At 35.7% G+C, this 8,156-nt stretch overlaps 1 long non-coding RNA gene across 1 annotated transcript; it reads right to left on the reverse strand.

Annotated features, from left to right (window-relative positions):
- Positions 1–5,571: 5,571 nt before the first annotated feature.
- On the reverse strand, positions 5,572–7,449 carry LOC139189597 (uncharacterized). Its single transcript, XR_011573399.1, has 2 exons — positions 7,364–7,449; positions 5,572–6,015 (listed from the first exon to the last, which is right to left on the reverse strand). It is a non-coding gene; the product is annotated as an uncharacterized lncRNA (long non-coding RNA).
- Positions 7,450–8,156: the final 707 nt, after the last annotated feature.

Consider the following 8,156-nt stretch of genomic DNA (forward strand, 5'->3'; position numbering starts at 1 on the left):
TGCCACAACTTAATTGCAATAAAGTCCACAAGATTCTCAGTCCATAGACTATTACATAAGGACCGAAAGTTTCTTAATTCATGTAAGTGATGATATAATCCATGTATATTTGCTAGAGAATTTACATCTCAAAGTTTTTTATGATTATTGCATGTTACTGAGCATTGATGTTGAACACCATGTTCCTCATGTCCATACTCAAAATGGTTTAGTAGAAGCATTTACTAAGCAGATGAAATTGATTACACACGCTCTGCTCATGAAAACGAATTTGCCAATTTCTACATGGGGATATGCTATTTTACATGACGCATTATTAGTTCAGCTGAGACCTGTTGCCAACCATCAATACTTCTCAGTACAACTCGTGTTTGGGCACTAGCCAAACATTACACGTTTATGAGTTTTTTGTTATGTTATCTATGTGCCTATTGCACTGCTACAATGTAATAAAATGAGGCATGGCAAACTGGAATTTATGTTGGATTTGATTCACCATCTATTATTCAATATTTGGAACCCTTGACTGGGGATATGTTTATCGTACGGTTTCTGAACTTTCATTTTGATAAGACAATTTTCCCATCGTTAAAGGGAGAAAAGACCGTTCCAAAAGAACGATGAAAATAAAAGACCGTTTCAAAAGAATAACGAGAATTATCGTGGGATGTACCCACTTTGTCTTATTTTGAATTCACAAAGCAATCAATGTAAAAATGAAGTGAGAATAATTGAATGATGCAACAAGGTGCCAATCAAATGCCAAATGTATTTAATGATGCAACGAAAGTGATAAAATCACATATACTAGTTGCAGATGTGCCTACAAGAATTGATGTCCTTGTTGGACAAAGTAATGTGGCAACAAATTATTTATTTGTTGCACGCCTGAAGCATGGTAAATAATGTGGTAGCAAATGATTTATTTATTGCACGCTTGAAGCGTGGCAGACCCTCAAACTCAAAAGATTCAATCATTCGAAAGAAGAAGAATATGGTATTACTGAACTATTGCATTCCCGAAACATAATTGTTGCATGCCGAAAGTATGACAGTCACCGCATGGATACACGTCCCAGAAGGACAATCCACAGACATGGGAATTTTGATGTCTCATGCATCAAACATGATAGACATATAGGTTCCAATAACTCAACTCCCGGAACTGGAGATTAAAATTCAAGCTCTATAATGCTCAAGAAAAGGTTATGATTCGTATTCTTTAAACTGTGACTATCCTGGAAGAGATAGTGTAATGCCCATGAAGAGATAATAGATATCCAAAGAAATGAAAAGCTTTTATGCATGTGCATGCACTTGAGAATATGGGATCACAGATTGATGATCACCAATGGTAGTTTGGGTTTTTATAAGTAGCTACTAAATTCATCAATGAGCTGTGCTGATATTAAGTGCCATTCTTTTTCCGTCGACGAAGGGAAAAATTATTGGCCAAAAATGGAGAAGGAAATTCCATTACAATTTTGTAAGAACGTGGAAAAATGGACCTATATATATGTATATGATACAAATAGCCAAAAGATAACCAAAGAGATTACGTATGGGTAGTTGTAATACAGTGAAATACACTCACATGATATGACACAAGGTTACTAATTGAAACCTGAAATTATACTCCTGTAAACGAGTTCATATGAATGGAGAATTATATACGAAGGGTTGTGAGTCGCCCACATCATATCTTCATAAGTAAATTCCCTCGAGTATACATGTGATTAAATTGCTCTATATAAGTTCTAAAAGGGTAATGTGTCATAAACTGTAGAAAATTCATGAAGGATTCAAATTGCTTGAAGTAAGCCCTGGAAGGGTAAATCATAAATTATGTACTCAATATGAATGAATGGTATAAATTGCCTTAGTGAGTACTTTCATTATGATATTGTTGCAACATACTAAAATCTCTTGCAAGAGTTGATGATATTAGATTGGAACTAGAATATGTCATAAATCCATTGATTTATATTCTTGGAACTAGAATATTTCATCTTTTCCTCATCTATTTATTGATCATGGAACCAAAAAATTTCTATGGGATTCTATATCTAACAAGTTGGAATAAAAGTTTTCAGGCATAAGGGAGGAAATTTTTATACATACATTACTTGGCAGAACCCCAGAAGGAGGAGGCACTTGAGACGAATCATGTAAAGCCTCAAGTACTTGGCAGAACCCTAGAAGGAGGAAGCACTAAAGACAGATCATGTGGAGCCTCAGTACTTGGTGGAACTCTAGAAGGAAGAGGCACTGGAGGTTGATTATTTGGAGCCTCAATACTTTGTGGAACTCTATTCAGTGGAGGCAATGGGTGCCTTTGTAATAGAGCCATAAACATCTGTCTAATGATTACTTAGAGACCTGCAGCTGGTCAAGCTTTCTTTTTATGCTCATTGAGTCATTATTTGCAAACATGTGCAACTTTCTATTCTCGTGCTTGAGCCCTCTGATATTTTATCTAAAGCTTGCCACCTCAGCCATTAATGATTCGACTTGGTGAGTTCGAGCAAATAGACATTGGCCTATATTGGATACACAACTCGCACATTGAACACTGAAAACCAGAGAGTTTTGAACAACCAATTCATTGGACCATTTTGAAAGTATCTTGTTATCCTTGGGAGTGAAAAAATTCCTAACTACCATTGTAGTGATTATGTCATTCTTCATCATAAAGTCCCTAACCGTAAGAGGACCATTAGAGGATAAGAATGATGGGTGTCATATATTGTCTTAAGGAGACATGTTAATGATGAAGAAAAAAAGAGGTCAGATATATTGAAATCTCATAAATGCAAAAAAAAAAAAAAAAAAAAAAGGAAATTTCTACATGCAGCAACTTTCTGAGTGTGCTTTTGAATACAATTAATGCTTCTATAAAAGAATAGGCAACATGGCCACTTGTTCAAAAATCGAAGAGGCACCGCTTTCCAAATTTCAAAAGCCAGATTTTCCTAAATAAAGTTCGTTGACACTTTTAAGACGCAATCATAGTTTTTCGAATATCACAGGCAACTTTGTCAAAGGTCTTTGACAAAGTTGAAACGCGTGCATTTTGCAGTTCCAATTACACCAATGTTGCCGACAAGCGTAAAGGAACAACACCACTACTTGCTTAAATCCCTATATATGTTGACCTCCATTCTCCATGGCAAGGTAGACATGCAAGAATGCCTAACACTTTCATATCATGTTTTTTCCCTATCTTTTCCTTTGCCCTTGCTCTTATTTGCAAGACAATGAGAAAGAAAGCAATTAGTCGGAACCTGAAATCAAAATTCCAGTCAGGAATCGACTACCTAGGACCTTTCGTCGATTGCTTACGTAGCATTGTTCTCGAGTAGTCGTCTTCAACTGTTGATATGTCTCAAATTTCCTTAACAAATACCTCAAAACGGTCGATAAGATGTTGGCTCTTTACACTAAAAATGCCAACCATGGATCAGTCGCTAAAAAATGATGTTTTGAAGGATCATTCAAAGGCAAAGGTTGCACACAACTTCTGTTATGCAAGAGACTGAAGCAAACAGATCAATGATGAGCCCACAGAAGTTCAAGTATGGCGTCAATACACATCAGCCTAAAGAATTTTTGAAATCAGGGGGAGATACTCATCCATTACAACTCATCCCACTCATCCATTACAACTCATCCCACTACCACTCTACAACTCATCCCACTACAACTTTGTCTAAGGCTTTGCCCATAAAATGGATGAGAAGGAGAGCATACACACACAAAACATACGGATGGAAGAAAGAAAAGAGGAAGGAAGATGAAAGATAATAGAGGATGAAGAGATGAGAGAATAGAGAGAGTTATCTTTGTACTCTTATTATTACACATAATGAATGAAAGCACCACTGCTGCTTCGAGGACATACTCCTATCACATTGACTATAGAGGGACCTTGTAATTGTGTTTTGTTTTCTTTGTTCCACTGCACACACACCATCGATTTTACAACAAGTCAAATAATTACTTACGTTTGTGCCATCCCTCAATTTTGTTGTGAAATAAGCCCTCAATTTTGTATTATTTACATTTGTGCCATCTCTCCAATTCAAAATCCCATGCCATATAAAACTGATTGAAAAAGTGGGATTTCTGTGCTATTCGGTTCGTCCTCCGACGCTCTCTGAGGTAAAAGCACCTTCTTCTTCTCTCACTCTCTCTTCAATTTGAATTCTGCTCTTTCTCTAGAACTTCAATCTCTTTGTATTTCTTGAAAACCGTCTTTATTTTTCATATTGAATTGAGAAATTTGAAAAACCCTGTTTGAGATTTTGCTTGAAATCGTGGTTTGGGGTAAAATAGCAGGGTAAGATCCAGTACTCCGAGAAGTACTACGATTATATCTATGAGTACATGTGCGCTCCTTTCTACTTCGTTTTCTTTTGATTTTTCTTCATTTTTCAAGTTCTTTTTGCATTTTGATAAACTTTTTGTTTGTTTTCAATGTTGATACAAGCATGTGGTTCTTCCTCAGGATGTGGCTAAACTGCTCCCAAAAAATCGACTTCTCTCTGAGGTAATTTATTAGGGTTTTCACTTTCTTTGATTGTAATATGTCCTTTTGAGAAATTCTTTGCAATTTGTTTATGTTATTTTGGGTTTTGTGTAATCTTGGAATCTTTCCTTTTTCTTCAGTGAGATTTGGGTTTTTCGGTTTTGTTTATGATTTTTTAATGTCCATGAATTTTGAATGGCGGGTTTTTGTAGATTTTGTTATTTAAAGAGGGAAACTATGGATTGGTTTGTTTATACATCCGATCCTACTTGAATGTTCAAATGTATTCATTTATGTATGTTTGCGCATTCACTTGCGTATACGTGTGTTAACTGCCTGTATCTAAAATACACCCATTTAGATTTGGTCAAATGAATAATGTACGTTTACAAATCGGTCATTTCACACATATATAGGGAAGTGAGCGATTATATATCTATATCAGAAAAGAAATCCGATTTTTAATATAAAAGGTAAATGGTAAAGCTAAAGAGACTAAAACAACCAAATTACAAACCAAATGATGTGTCACCTATCAGAAATAAGCACATTAATTAACACTTAAGTAGTAAACCAATCATCAACAACCATATCATTTGGTTTGCAAATTTGAAGGCATTGACAAATTTCACGATTCAACTGTCAAACTTGTTTGTATATTCACTGCTACAGAAAAGTGTTTTCTCGAGTAAAACCAAAATGTCGTGCAAGGGTCGGGAAGCAAACAATTGCGCGAAGAAGATAAAAGTTTTGTCACGCAAAAAAGCTTACGTGACGACGCCTTACGACATAGCAACATCACGTTAAGGTTGAGGTAAAAAAAAAAGGCTTCGTTACAAAAAACTTTGCATGACAAAACATGTCATTGGGTAAACCAGGACGCAACGAAATTTGTCCTATCATTTTTGGTTTTCAAGTATTTTTATGTGTAAATACTTCGTTGCATAAAAGTACACGCGATGAAAATCTTTATGGAGTTAAATTTAAGGCGACGAAATAATTTTGTCGAGCAAAAAAAAAATATATATATATATATATATATATGTGTGTACTTTTTTTTTTTTTGGATAGAAAAAGCAATAAGATTAAAGGGAATGTCCATGAGTACAACCCAGTTGCATGAGATCAAATAAGAGAGCCCTATGAGCAGAGCTAGGGATATAACCATCCCAGCATGAAGATTACAATAACTAAAACCCACGTCTGTGATCACATCCGCCACGAAGTTGGCCTCTCTATAGATGTGGCTCCAAGAGATATTCTCAAACTAGCTAGCTAATTGCCTGATGTCTTGTGTGATAAAATGTAGTCTCCAAGGAGTAAAACATCGCCCAAGGTTGGAGTCAATCACAAGTTTGGAGTCCCCCACAATCTAAACACTTCTGAAGCCATGGGACATAGCCATCCAAATCACATCCCGTAAAGCAACACATTCTGCCACATTGATAGTATTCATCCCCAAGCTCCTACAATAAGCAAGGATAGGCCTGCCAAAATCATTTCTTATAACAAAACCAGCAACAAGTGGTCATTTATAACAGAGCCATCAAAGTTGATTTTAAGGTTACCACAGAGGGGAAGAGACCATTTGATGGTCAAATTTTCCTTACAGACTTTTTTGTTAGCTTTATTTGATTTAAAATATTCTTCACCAAGTTTAGTAGCTAAGAGAATGATTTTCCTAGGGTTGGTGGTACCATTTTGAAAAACAACAATGTTTCTCTCCTTCCAAATCTGCCAGCAAATGAGAAGGGCCATGCATAGGGAAAAGACTTTATTATTTTCCTTTGAATCCAGTGAATTCAGCCATTCAAGCAGCGGAAGGCAGTTAAGAGTCCAAAACAAGGAGTCATCATGCTGGGAAATAGGTTGCAGATTTGACTGTCAATTTGTCGTTAGCATTGAGACCCCAAAACATGGAGTCATCATGCTGGGAAATAGGCAGAGGAATGCTACAAATTTTGTTGATAGTGTCTGTCCAAAAGACTATAGAGGGCGTTCTTATCCCAGGTATTGCTATTGATAAAGTTGCTAACTCTAATACTCAAGTCTAAACCAGGGATTTGATCATTAGGTATGAGGTTAATGAGAGGGAAAGGAAAACCCCAATTATGGGTCCAGAAGAAGATACTCTTTCCATTTCCTACTAACCACCTACTTCCTTGCTCAATAATGTGCCTGGCATTAAGGATTCCTTTCTAGGCTTGGGAGTGGTTTTGCCTAGTTTTGCAATTAAGGAAGGATTAATTCCTTAAGTATTTCATTTTAAAAATTTGTACCACTAATTGTCTTCCTCGGTTAGAATTTTCCAGCCAAGTTTAGCAGGGCAAGCATTATTGAAGTGATTACTTTTTCTTATGCTTAGGGCCCCCAATCACTTGGGAAGACAGACTTTGTCCTAAGCAAAAGGGTTCACCTTACTCTCTTTCCCCCAAAATAATGATCTACTATCCTTCTTTAATAACATTTTCAAGGCATTTAAAACAGGAAATCACATGATTTGGAAGACCAGCAATGTAAGCCTTAATAAGGGTGAGTCTACCAGCTTTAGATAGGGTATTAGCTTAACAACCAGCAAGTTTGTTTTTAACTTTAAGAATTATATCTTTAGTATTGATAGGGTCTTTCCAGCAAATGATATTATGGATACCCAAATATTTGTCAATTGTAGTTTTGTGTTGGATTTGAAAGATTTGAAAGATTTGAAGGATTTGAAGGATGTCTTTCCAGCAAGTTTTGTCAATTGTAGTTTTATGTTAACAATATCATTTCTAATTTGATTAAGGGTTTTATTTGAGAAATAAATAGAGGACTTATGAAAATTGATATTTTAACCTGAGACATTTGCAAAATCATTTAGGACTTGTAGGATGTTCCTTGTAGCTTTCCCTGTGGACTTCCCGAAGATAAGACAATCATCTGCAAACATAAGATTAGAGACTTTAAAGCCTTTAGGAGAGGTAAGCACACCTACATTGGACTTTTGTAGGTTCCCTAATTTATTCAGGTGTCTAATTAGAGGTTCCATACAAAGAATAAATAGGTAACTGGAGAGAGGGTAACCCTGTCTAATGCCTCTAAAACGGTGGAAATGGATTCCTACGCGCGAGCAGCGGGCAATCATCTTTCAACCAAATCAAAAGTGCCCAAAATAGGTAACAATTTAAAGCCTATTTCATCAAATCCTTTCTATAAGGTAATTCCCAAAATCTAATTTATTCTATATGTTTTATATTCCATTATTTAGCTAATAAATTAGCTAAATAATATATTCCTTTCATATTTCCTAAATTGACTAATTAAGAGATTAATTACCTAATCAATCCCTTAATTATCAATTAAACCACCAAATTATAATAAAAAAACATACCAAAGGCCGGTTACCCACTAGGCCCGGCCATACCTTTTAGCTACCATTTTCTTTCCCTTTTTATGACATTCAATAGCTAGTTAATTAGGTTATTATTATTTGCTAATTAACTAGCCAATTATTTCCATAACTCTCCAAAATAACTAGCCCATTATTTCCATAACCCCCCAAAGTAAATCATCCATGGCCTAAAGGCTGGCCACACCCTTTCTCTCCTATATATTGGTTCCCATTTTCACCAAACACTAATTCCAATTC

Source organism: Malus domestica, chromosome 11, assembly GCF_042453785.1.
Source record: "Malus domestica chromosome 11, GDT2T_hap1".
Classification (NCBI taxonomy): Eukaryota; Viridiplantae; Streptophyta; class Magnoliopsida; order Rosales; family Rosaceae; genus Malus; species Malus domestica.